General features: G+C 38.3%; 1 non-coding gene across 1 annotated transcript; it reads right to left on the bottom strand.

The window, feature by feature from the left end:
- Positions 1-8,477: 8,477 nt before the first annotated feature.
- On the bottom strand, positions 8,478-8,621 carry LOC128047138 (small nucleolar RNA SNORA57). Its single transcript, XR_008199324.1, has one exon. It is a non-coding gene; the product is annotated as a small nucleolar RNA SNORA57 (small nucleolar RNA).
- Positions 8,622-11,848: the final 3,227 nt, after the last annotated feature.

Raw genomic sequence — 11,848 nt, 5'->3', positions numbered from 1 at the left:
ACTTTGCTTTCATGTGAATTCACTTGAATTTAGGGCAAAAGGATTTTGAAAGTTGGATTCTTTAACCTTAATAGCTTTTAGCAGTTTCAGTGGTTGCAGGGATGGGACATCATTGAACTCTTCCCCATTCTGCCAGAAGGGGGCAAGCAAAGCAAGCAAAGGAAATTTTTCAGACAGGCACTCAAAATTCAGAAAGGTACAGCCCCAAAGCTTCTTGGGGTGGCTTCACCGTTTGAGAGTATAAAGTCCCTAAAGCCAAGTGCCCACTCCCCCATAAGCAAATCTTAAGGCATTAATACACGTTCATGCAGACTCAGGCCTATCTAATAAAAATTATTAACCTTGCAGAATGCTTATCAAGTGCCAGACCTGCTAATCTCTGAATACGTTACCTTTCTTAATCTTCACAAAAACCTTGCCAGACGGACATTCCTGTCTATCTGGGGAACACAAACTCAAAGTCACAAAAAATAGCAAAGCCAGGATTTAAGCCTAGCTCTAATAGGAGCTCTAATAGTGCAAAGTCCTTGCACTTAACTACTGACACTACTATATGCCCTAGTTTTCAGAGAAGCTAGGAGTGTAGGCTTTAGCAGGCAAGAAACGTGGATATGTTAGTTGACCAGAAAAGGGATTAGTTTCTTAAGTCAACTGTCAGTAATAGGCTTTAAAATACATGGCTTGAAAATTGATGGTGGGCCAGTGGTTAAGACTTGAGCTCCCATGGAAGGGGACATCCGGGAGCTAAGATCCCTAAAAGGGGGAAAAATAAGTTAAAACCAGATGAAGTCCATTTGCATGTTTTTCTTTGGTGTCTCTGTTTATTTCCTATCCTGCAATAGAGTAATTCTAGGGCAAAAGTATGGGACAGAAGTCAGAATCTGGAGTTTTACCAAGTTGGTCAATTTTAACTTTATAGTTAACTTGGTCAGATACTGTGGCAGGTTGGAAATCACGGCCACGATATTTCCAGCTCCTCCCATCAAGGTGAAGTTTGTTTTCCCACCCCGAGTATCTGGGCTGGACTTGTGTTTTGCTTTGACCCATAAAATGCAGCAGATGTGTTTTCTTGGTTGACTTTATCTAGACCTTGAGAGGGCAGGCTACTTCAATCTCTTGGGGCCCTGCTATCATGTATAGACACTCAGGCTAAAACACTGAACAATGAGAGAATGATGAGAAACTATATGGAGCGCTAATACAGCTGACACCACATGGAGGAGTGTCTAGGAGGACTTCCTAATCACCAGAACTGTGAGAAACAAAGTGATGTTTTAAAGACATTATATTTTAGCATAAAGTTCATCATGTAGTATATAACCAAAACAAAAATGGGGAACAAAAAATGCGTAAGTTAAATCTCAAAATATTTAATGTAGATTCCACTTTTCCCCTCTCTACTATCACTTTTGATAAAGGCATAAAACATCCCTGTGTGTTCTTTCTCTTCTTTCTTATACAGTTGGTAATGAACTGAAAATGTCAAAAGGCTGCAGCTAAAAGCCAAGGACTTTCCAAAATCTTAATTAATACCTTACATAATTAGAAATGTACCCGTAATGAAACTCTGTGAGCAGCTCCAAGGGCTGGAAAAGCATTTCTCTGAGCTCTAAAATAAAAGGGCACAGTAGTAGTTCTTTTAGCAATTACATTCTTTAAGGCTATAGTAATATACATAAATAATCTGTAATGTTAAAGGTCTTAAGCTCAAAGTTGCAAGTTAGCAGAGATCCAAACAGATCTGAAACCCTTTCCTTATATGCTTCAGAACAATTGAGACTTTCTACTAAGTAGAACTATCTACATTATTTATGTAACAAACACTCTGTTACTATGTCCATATATTGCTGTCACTCACTCAGTAAGAAGGCACTATGTTTGTATCCATTTATAGATGAGGAAATCGGTACAGAGAGAAGTTACGTAAGTTGTCCAAGGTTACAATGCAGGGAAATTTTGCTGTCTCTGAGGGGGGGAAGGGGGAAGGGTAGAAAGCAGAAATGGAATTAGATGGTATTATGTATTCAAATAACAGCTCCGTGTAAGTAATTCTTCCCAGGGAAGTAACCATGAGAGCAAGGAGGCTGTTGCATGTCATTTGAGGTCCATGATGTGTCTCCAGGATTTCCAGCTTTTGTCCACCGCCATGGCCCCCTCCACCCTATAGCTATAGAAAACAGCGCCTAAATATACCTTGGAATTTTTCTCCTCCGTGTTTTGCTCATTTGGCTCCATCCAACAGCAATGCACTACACAGAACCTTCTTCACATGTGTAAGTGGAATCACGTACCTTTCAAAGTCCACCAGTAGTACTTTCCCCACAAAGCCTTCCAAATTCTCAATATGTTAATATTACTCTCTAGACTTCCAGCAGAATAATTGCTCCTTCCACCATGTTTCTTTAGCTCTAGGATTCTAAGCCATTTTTTCACATCACTTTCTTAAATTTTTCTTTTTTTTTAAAATTCTGTGGCCGCACTCTGCAGGATGTGGGATCTTAGTTTCCTGCCCAGGGATCAAACCTATGCCCCCTGCAGTAGAAGCACCAAATCCTAAATACCAGACCACCAGGGAAGTTCCTCCTACATCACTTTAATTAGTTGTTCATGCAATATATCTTCCATAGTAACTTGCAATTTTCTTGAGTGCCTAACCCACTTTTCTGCTTACAGTGTGTATCGGAAAACATTCATTGTAATGATATATCTGAATAGAGGTGGCATTCAGTCAGGGTGAAGAGGGCATCTTTTCCAGACTCAGTTACTATAATATAAACTTTAGAGACAAGTAGAGGTGACATTTCTGATATTGCCTCAAGGCACTGTCAGTTTCAGGGTAAAGAACAGCAACCTCTTATTTTCAGTTCAGGTTAGAAAATTCCACAGCAATTTCATATAAGCAAGAGTAGCAGGTGAAATTGGGGATTCCCTGGTAGCTCATCTGGTAAAGAATCTGCCTGCAGTGTGCGAGACTTGGGTTCGATCCCTGGGTTGGGAAGATTCCCTGGAGAAGGGAAAGGTTACCACTCCAGTATTTTGGCCTGGAGAATTCCGTGGACTGTATAGTCCATGGAGTCACAAAGAGTTGGACGTGACTGAGCGACTTTCACTTTCAGGGGACAAAATCTAGAAGCAGAGGATACTAACTAAACAGTCAACCCACCAAGTTTTAGATAGTTTATGAAGCACAAAGTTTAGTGGAAACTAGCATTTACTACTAGTTTCACTGATAGATAAGCTGACAGACAGCCCAAGTCAAATGGGGCTGCAGTTCCTTCAAGGAGGTATCCAGTCATTCTTTTAATCAATTAATACCAATTTTCCATTAGGCAGAGAAGCCACAATTTTGGTGAATCACTTTTAGGAAGACAAGGTAGTACTTTGATTTCATAAGTCACTTGGAATCTGGGGGAAAAACACCTATATGTGCTTGAGTATTTGCTTTTAAAATTAATTAAAAATAAATGTAATGATATCCATTTCTAAGAACATGAAACCATGATTTAAAAATCACTGTATTCTGCAATGGAATATTAGCCACAAAAAAGAATGAAATAATGTCATTTGCAGCAACATGGATAGATGTAGAGATTACCCTCTTAAGTGAAGTCAGACAGAGAAAGATATATATATGACATCACTGATATGCAGAATCTTCAAAAAATGATGCAAATGAAGTTATTTATAAAACAGAAATGGACTCAAGACATAGAAAACAAACTTACAGTTATCAAAAGGGAAAGTGGTAGAGGGATAATTAGGAATTTGGGATTAACTAAAACAATATGATATATAAATAGATAAACAACAAGGATCTACTATATAGCAGAAAGAACTATATTCAGTGTCTTGTAATAACCAATAATGGAAAATAATCTGAAAAAAATATAGATGTATACTTTCTGGATTATTTTCCATTATATATGTATTTTCCTATATATTTTATTTTCCATTATATTTATGTGTGTGTGTATATATATATATATACAACTGAATCACTGTGCTATGTACATGAAACTTTTAAAATCAACTATCCTAAAAAAAATAAATCAACCATCCTTTAAAAATATTACTGTATTCTAAATAAAGCCTTTTGGTCTAAGCCAGTGTTTCTGAAACTTTTTTCCATTATTGCTCTACCCCTACAGGAGAATATTTAAATTAAATTTAAATTCTCCCTAGTGAGAGTGATAAGGAATAAAATTTTGTTGGGTAGACTTGAGCTTTGAAGGGATACAAGAGTTTTTTGCCTTTAAGTTTCAGAATGCATTGTATAAGCCCATTAACAGAAAACTGCAAACTCAAGATTGCAGCCAACTAGTTTTAGAGTCACTGGTGGTCCAGGTGTCATCCCCTTGTCTGTGTCTGATAATATTAAGACTCTCAATGTGCTACTCACCCTTATATCACCCTGCTGGGATGATGTTTCAGGTCTGTCTCCGTCTTTAAAATGAGACAGTAGTTTCATGCCCTCTTATAGTTTCAGGGACAAGGGAACAATCTGAAAATACTTTGAACACTGAATCTAATATTATTTTATGGAGTCTAAGAAATCTGTTCTCTTGAATGGAGACATCTGATAATGTGCCTTACCCATTAATTAGCTAAAATGCTAATAGTGTTCCTTCCCTGACTCTGCCTCCTTGTTCCTTCCTAAACATATTATTGACAAGTGTACTTTAAAATAGACATTTGTTTTCATCCACACCCAGAAAGGCTATAATAGGTGTGTTTCCCTTAATGAACACTATAATTTCCTTTTACCAAAGGACTGCTACAAGGATTAAATTATTTAATATACATAAAACGCCTAGCATAATATAGTTTCTTCTTAGTATAAAACACAAAGCCATGAATTATGAAAGAAACAACATATAATCAACTGAAAAGCAAAGATCTTGCTGTGTAAGTGAATAAAATGGTTGTTGACATAACCATAATACTATTATCAAATCTAAAAAATTAAAAATAATTATTAATATAATTAGTTTTCCAAGTTTACATGTTCAAATTTCCCTGAGGGTCTCATAAAATGTTTTTCACAACTGTTTTGTTTGAATGAAGATACATACAAGATTCACACACTGTATTTACTTGATCCATCTTTTAAATTTCTTAATTTTAGGTTCCCCTCCCTTTTTTCCCCCTTGCCATTTATTTGTTGAATTGTGTCACTTTTCCTATATAGTTTCCCACACAATTTTGCTAACTGCATCCCTGTGGTGTTTTAAAACATGTGCCTCTATCCTAATTCTTGTAAACTTGATAGCTGGATCTAGTGAGCTTCTCAGATTCAGGTTTAATGTTTGGGGCAAGAATGCCTCATATATGCTTTCATCTACTCATTATACCTAGTCAGAGTGTCTAGTAGTCTCAGTGGTAATATTGATCAATGAATGCTGTCAGGCTGATTTATTCACCAAAAAGTGTTCAACGTTTCATATAATGCCATCCTCCTCTTAATATGCCTTCCTCCTGTTAATCTGCCTTCCTGGGCTTTAGTATCTAGAAAGCTAAAATGCATTTCTCAAGCTGCCTTGCAGCTAGAGTTACTGATGTGATTTGAATTCCATCAGCTATAGGCAGTTGTGTATAGTCAACTGAGTTGTGGAGGGTCAGGTTGTGAAGCACCTTCATGACAGGGTGTATTATAGTGAAAGACACGTGGCTGTGGAAACAGTGGTTGTAGGGGTGTCTTCCCCATTCAGTAGGTAACCTCCTGAGCATGGCCTGATCAACAGTCCTTTGACAGCTCATTTCTTTAGCCTGGATTTGTGAGTTACTCCTGAAGCTCAATCCACTGGCTGTTTCTTCAACCCTGCCAACCATTTATGATAAGACCATGTAATACATCCCTTTTGGCTTAAATTACCAGAGTGGATTTTGTTCTCTGCTTTGAATCCTGACTAATATAGCTCCACTAAGAAAAAATATTTTCAGCAATTGTCAAACAGTTGCCTCTCACTTTTTTAAAAGAGTGAATTTAGTTAAGCTTGTTAACAATTGCCTGAATATGTAAAATAGATATCCTAGGAAGATAAGCCTTTTTAAAAGAAAAAAATCATATAGCAATTTCACATTAACATTGTATAAACTTTCTAAAAAAACAAGTACCTTCCCTGCCAGTTTTACTGAGAAATAACCAGAATCACAAGGTTAAGGCGTACAGTATGATGGCTTGATTTACATATATTGTGAAACGATTACCACAATAGGTTCAGTTAACATCTATTATCTTGTAGATGCAATAAAAAGAAAAGAAAAAAAAAAATTTTTCCTTTGTGACGAGAGCTTAGGATTTACTCTCCTAATAACTTTCCCATGTCACACAGCAGTGTTAGCTACAATCACCATATTATACATTACATCCTTGTACATATTTATAACTGAAAACTTGTACCATTTTACCACCTTCCTCCAAATACCCCCCTCCCAGTGTTCTTTAAACATTTAAAAATTAATCCATGTTAAGAAAAATTAATCCACATCCATTAATGAAGACAATTTTATTGAAAAGTAATTTAAATATTATCTTCACAAAATTTTAATTCTATAATATGAAGTAATAGGTATAAATCTTCAGAGTCTGGCAAAGAGATTTTTATTCAATATTTTATTACATAAATGTAAAACAGAGAAGTTGAAAGAAACTATATACCATGACCTATTCAGTGACAAATTATACCTGTCACCTGAACTCTAAAATTAATAGTTATATTTGTTTTACCACACATCTAACCATCTATACAACTCTCTATCATACATTAATCCATCTTATTTTTTGATACATTTCAAAGTAAGTTGCAAGCGTGAGTACAGTGCATGCATGCTCAGTCATGCCCTGTCTGACTCTTTGTGACCCCATGGACTGTAGCCCGCCAGGCTCCTCTATCCATGGAATTTCCCAGGCAAGAATACTAAAGTGGGTTGCCATTTCCTACTCCAGGGGATCTTCCCAACCCAGGGATCAAGCTCTTGAGTCTCCTGCATGGCAGGCAGATTCTTTACCAACTGTGTCACCTGGGAAGCCCGAAACATGAGTACACTTCATGCCTAAATACAGAATAGCAAAAAAAAACACATTTCAAATATAGTATCTGGCCACTGGAGGGCTTTCAAATGCCATAAAATGCATTAGAAAGTAAACTAGTCTATGGAAGTGAAAGTCGCTCAGTCGTGTCCAACTCTGCAACCCCATGGACTATACAGTCCCTGAAATTCTCTTGGCCAGAATACAGGAGTGGGTAGCCTTTCCCTTCTCCAGGGGATCTTCCCGGCCCAAGAATCGAACTGGGTCTTCCTGCATTGCTGGCGGACTCTTCACCAACTGAGCTATCAGTTGGAAATCCAAACTAGTCTATAGTGTTTAAGTTGTCAAGTCTTGGGGAAGGTCTAGGCAAGAAGTTGCATGGAGTGTAAAGGGCATCAATCAGACGGAGAGACCCAATCTGAAATCCAGCAAAACTGCAACATTTTTTATTTTTACCCTCATACCTCTCCTCCTCTTTTTACAGTTACTTCAGTTATAAAAGAGAAAACACATAACTGGCCCCTCTCCCACTCAAATGATTTGTGCTATTGAAGGTAGAAACTCTTTAAACCAGAATCTCAGAAAACTTGATGGAAATCAAGATGTTGTACTTGCAGAATGAGCTGGCATCATGAACTCAATGGTAACTTTCCATGAGGGCAGGAGCTTAGTTTATCATTTATCCCTAGCATGTAGAACACTGCCTAGCACATACTAGTGCTCAATAAATATTCACTGAAGGAGTGGGTGAATTCAAATGCTTAATTCGAAATATAATATTCATATATTTCCTGTCATTACTAATCAAAGAGGTTTTTCTAAAATAAAAATAAGCCTCAACTTAAAAGTAAGTGCATAGGTTGATTATCTAGAGCTAGAGCTGCAATTATACAGACATGACACGTTTTCCATATGCAGTGGGAACTTTGACGCAAGCCTATAGTGTATCCACCGCTGAGGCTCACCTCACTGGTGAGCAGGTTTTGCTGAAGCCCCTGGCTGGGCAGAAGCCACACTGCCTTTTGATGGAGACCACAGGAAAGCATCACAGAATTGTTAGGGCACTTCTCAAACACACTCTGGGACTTCCTAGAAACAAATATGAAGTCTGTCTGTGAACCAGTGGGGACAAGTCAGTGGAATCTGAATTATTGCTATGGATGTTATTCTCCTTTTGGGCTTTCAGACTGGTGATACCTGAGGAAATTCAAATGTGCTGCAACTTTAAAATTACCTTGTTAAGGTGATCATTTTCTTTGAGATTTCCTTGGCCTGGAAGAGTATCTCCATATTCAGCACAAGTTCATCAAGCTAGCACACATCTCAACAGCTACTGTGATTTTTTTTTTCTTTTCTTCTTCCTTTTTTTTCTTTTTCTTTTTCCCTTTCTCTTTTTCTTTTTTTTTTTCCTCCGCCACCCCCTGCCCGCACCTCTTTTTTTTTTCCTCTGTGTCCCAGCGCTTGATGACAGAACCGGTAGACTGTGGCCGCTGTTACTGAAGACATGACACCGAGGGGGCCAGAGCCCATCCCTCATCTGTACCTTATGCAGATCGGGACTGCGCGCCCGGCCCCCGTCAAGGAAAGGAGGGTCCACAGGCACCGTCTCCCTCCCTGAGATCCCCAGCCCGACCCCCACGTTTACTCGGCCATACTCACTCAGTCGCCACCTTCCCTTGCTGTGATATTTAAAAGAACATATATTTTTGTCTCTTTGAAAGAATGAGAGACAAATTGTTTTTTAATGTGTCTATATAGAGGGCAACATAAATAATTTCAGATCTATCCGTTTTCCTGTTATAGATCACAGTTGGTGGCCTACCTAGATGGGAATCAAGGACAAACGAGATTTAAAATCCATAAAATCACCTTGTATTTTATACTCAAATAGGTATTTAGAGAAATTTCATGGCATAAGCTATAAAAGGGTAAATGTCCAAAGTAATCTGCTACAGCAAGTGCTACCCTTGCACTAAAGGTAGGTAAGATCTGCAGGCCCCTACAGACTTTCAAACAGCCCAGTGAAGATGTCATTTAAACATACCTTAGAGAAACCACATTCTTCCAAGTGAGCCATCAGAGGATCCCTGCCACTTGGTATAATGTGGTAGAGTCCAAGCAACTGGATACTGGTGGGAAGTGGTTGACTGAGACCAAATATTCATTTGTTCTTTCTCAGAATGTTGCTTCTCTATGTCAAGGTTTACACTAACCACAGGTACATTCAGTGAAATAAGAAACAAAGCAGCAAGTGTCATTTTCATAAAGGTAAATTCATCCAACTGAACTGGATTCCTTTTCTGTCTTTACGACCTTCCTATTTATTTTGGTGTTAAGATATCCTTTTTGTTAATAGTGGTAATGAATGATAGCTTCATGTTTTCATTGTACTTACCTTAGTAAAAATGCAAGTAAAAAACTCTATGTTAGTCTCCAAAATTATCTTGAAAATTTAATTGTACATGAAAGTCCAATGTCTGGAAAAGTCAAAAAGTCTCTTCCAAATTAAGATTCTGTAATGCAAAAATAAAATAATGAAGAACTCTATGAATTCATTTTCCCTATTCAGGTACTGGACATGAAACTGAATAAATAGAAAACTATTGGTTGTTAGGGCAGGAGTTCCTCCATTTTCAGCCCCCCAAAGCATCTGAAATTCCCTCAAGGAATGTAATAAAATTAACTAATACAACATAGCTTCTGAAGTCAACTGCCTAAGCTCTGACATTTACCAATTGCATTATCTTGGTCAAACTACTTAACCCACTTTGTGCCTTGATTTCTTTAATCATAGAATGAAGATAATAATAGTGTCTACATCATAGGGCTGTTGTGAATATTAAATCAGCTACTATCTGAAGATTTCATCATCACTTTTTCAGCATCATAAACTGAAACTCTGTACCAATTAAACAATAACTACCCCTTATCTCATTCCCTGGGCTTCCCTAATGGCTCAATGATAAAGAATCCATCTGCCAGTGCAGGAGATGTGGGTTCACAGGCTCGACTCCTGAGTCCGAAAGATCCCCTGGTTAAGGAAATGGCAATCCATTCCAGTATTCTTGCCGGGAAAATCCCATGGATAGAAGAGCCTGGGGGGCTACAGTCCATAGATGGCAGAGTTGGACACGACTTACCAAGTAAACAACAACAACCCCATCCCCCAGCTGCTTGGTAAACACCATTCTACTTTTCATCTCTATGACTCTGACTAATCCAGGCACCTTAAATAAGTGAAGTTATACAATATTTGCCTTCTGTGTCTGCCTTACTTCAGTTAGCATAGTTTCCAGGTTTTACTCATGTTTTAGTATGTATCAGAACTTTTTAAGGTTAATAATATTCACCTCTATGGATATACCACATTTTGTTCATTTATCAATAAAAACTTGGGTTGTTTCCACCTTTTGGCTATTGTCATATTACATATCCTTAATAAATTACTTGAATTATTCTGTAAAATAAAACTTACTACGTTTGAGAGGATCTTATATGCAAGACACAAAATCAAACAAGAATTTACTCTGTTTCATATCTCATCACCACCAAATAATTGGACTGTGTTGATAAAATTACTGTGATGGGCTTCTCTGGTGGCTCAGGGGGTAAAGAACCTGCCTGCAATGTGGGAGACCTGGGTTCAGTCCCTGGGTTGGGAAGATCTCCTGGAGGAGAGCATGGCAACCCACTCCAGTATTTTTGCTTGGAGAATCCCCATGGACAGAGGAGCTTGGCATGGTATATAGTCCATGGAATCACAAAGAGTTGGACATGATTGTGTGACTAAGCACACACCTGTAGTAGGTAATTCATCTTTCTGCAATATCATTGCAAGTCACTTAAGCTCTCTTAATTTCATCATCTGTAGAATAAGAATAATAGACATTAAAAGCAACAAAAGCAAAAATAAACAAGTGGGGTTATATCAAATTAAAAAACTTCTGCACAGCAAAGGAAGCCATCAATAAAATGAAAAGGCAATCTACTCAAATGGGAGAAAATATTTGTGAATCACATACCTGATAAGTGGTTAATATCTAAAAATATAATGAACTCATATAATTCAATATCAGAAAACAAATAATCAGATTAAAAACTGCATAGAACAGTTTTTCCTGAATAGGCTTCCCTGGAAGCTCAGCTGGTAAAGAATTTGTCTGCAACGCAGGAGACTCCAGTTCAATTCCTGGGTCAGGAAGATCCCACGGAGAAGGGATAGGCTACCCACTCCAGTATTCTTGGGCTTCCCTAGTGGCTCAGATGGTAAAGGATCTGCCTGCAATGCAGAGACCTGTGTTTGATCCCTGGGTTGGGAAAGTCCCCTGGAGGACAGCATGACAAGTCACTCCAGTATTCTTGTCTGGAAAATTGCCCCCTGGACAGAGGAGCCTGGCGGGCTACAGTTCATGGGGTCGCAAGAGTTGGACGTGACTGAGGGACTAAGCACAGAACAGCACAGAAGGTAGCACAAGCTTTCCTCAAAGACATACAGGTAACCGGTTAGCAGGTGCATGAGAAGATGCTCTACGTCATTAATCATCAGGAAAATGCAAATCAAAATCACAATGAGATATCACCTCATATCTGTTAGAATGGCTGTTCTCAAAAAGACTAGAAGGAAGTGTTGAAAAGGATGCAGAGCAAGGGAACCCTTCTGCATTGTTGGTGGAAATGTCAACTGGCATAACCACTATGGGAAACAGTACTTAGATCCCTTAAAAAATTGAGAATAAAACTACCATATGATCCAGAAATTCTGTTGCAGTCAGGGAGACCCTTCCCAGGGCCCAAGTGGGCGCTTGTCTAACACTCAGA

This window comes from Budorcas taxicolor, chromosome 4 (genome assembly GCF_023091745.1).
Source record: "Budorcas taxicolor isolate Tak-1 chromosome 4, Takin1.1, whole genome shotgun sequence".
Classification (NCBI taxonomy): domain Eukaryota; kingdom Metazoa; phylum Chordata; class Mammalia; order Artiodactyla; family Bovidae; genus Budorcas; species Budorcas taxicolor.
Note: the sequence above shows the minus strand (reverse complement) of the source record. Positions and strands in the feature narration are given on the sequence as shown.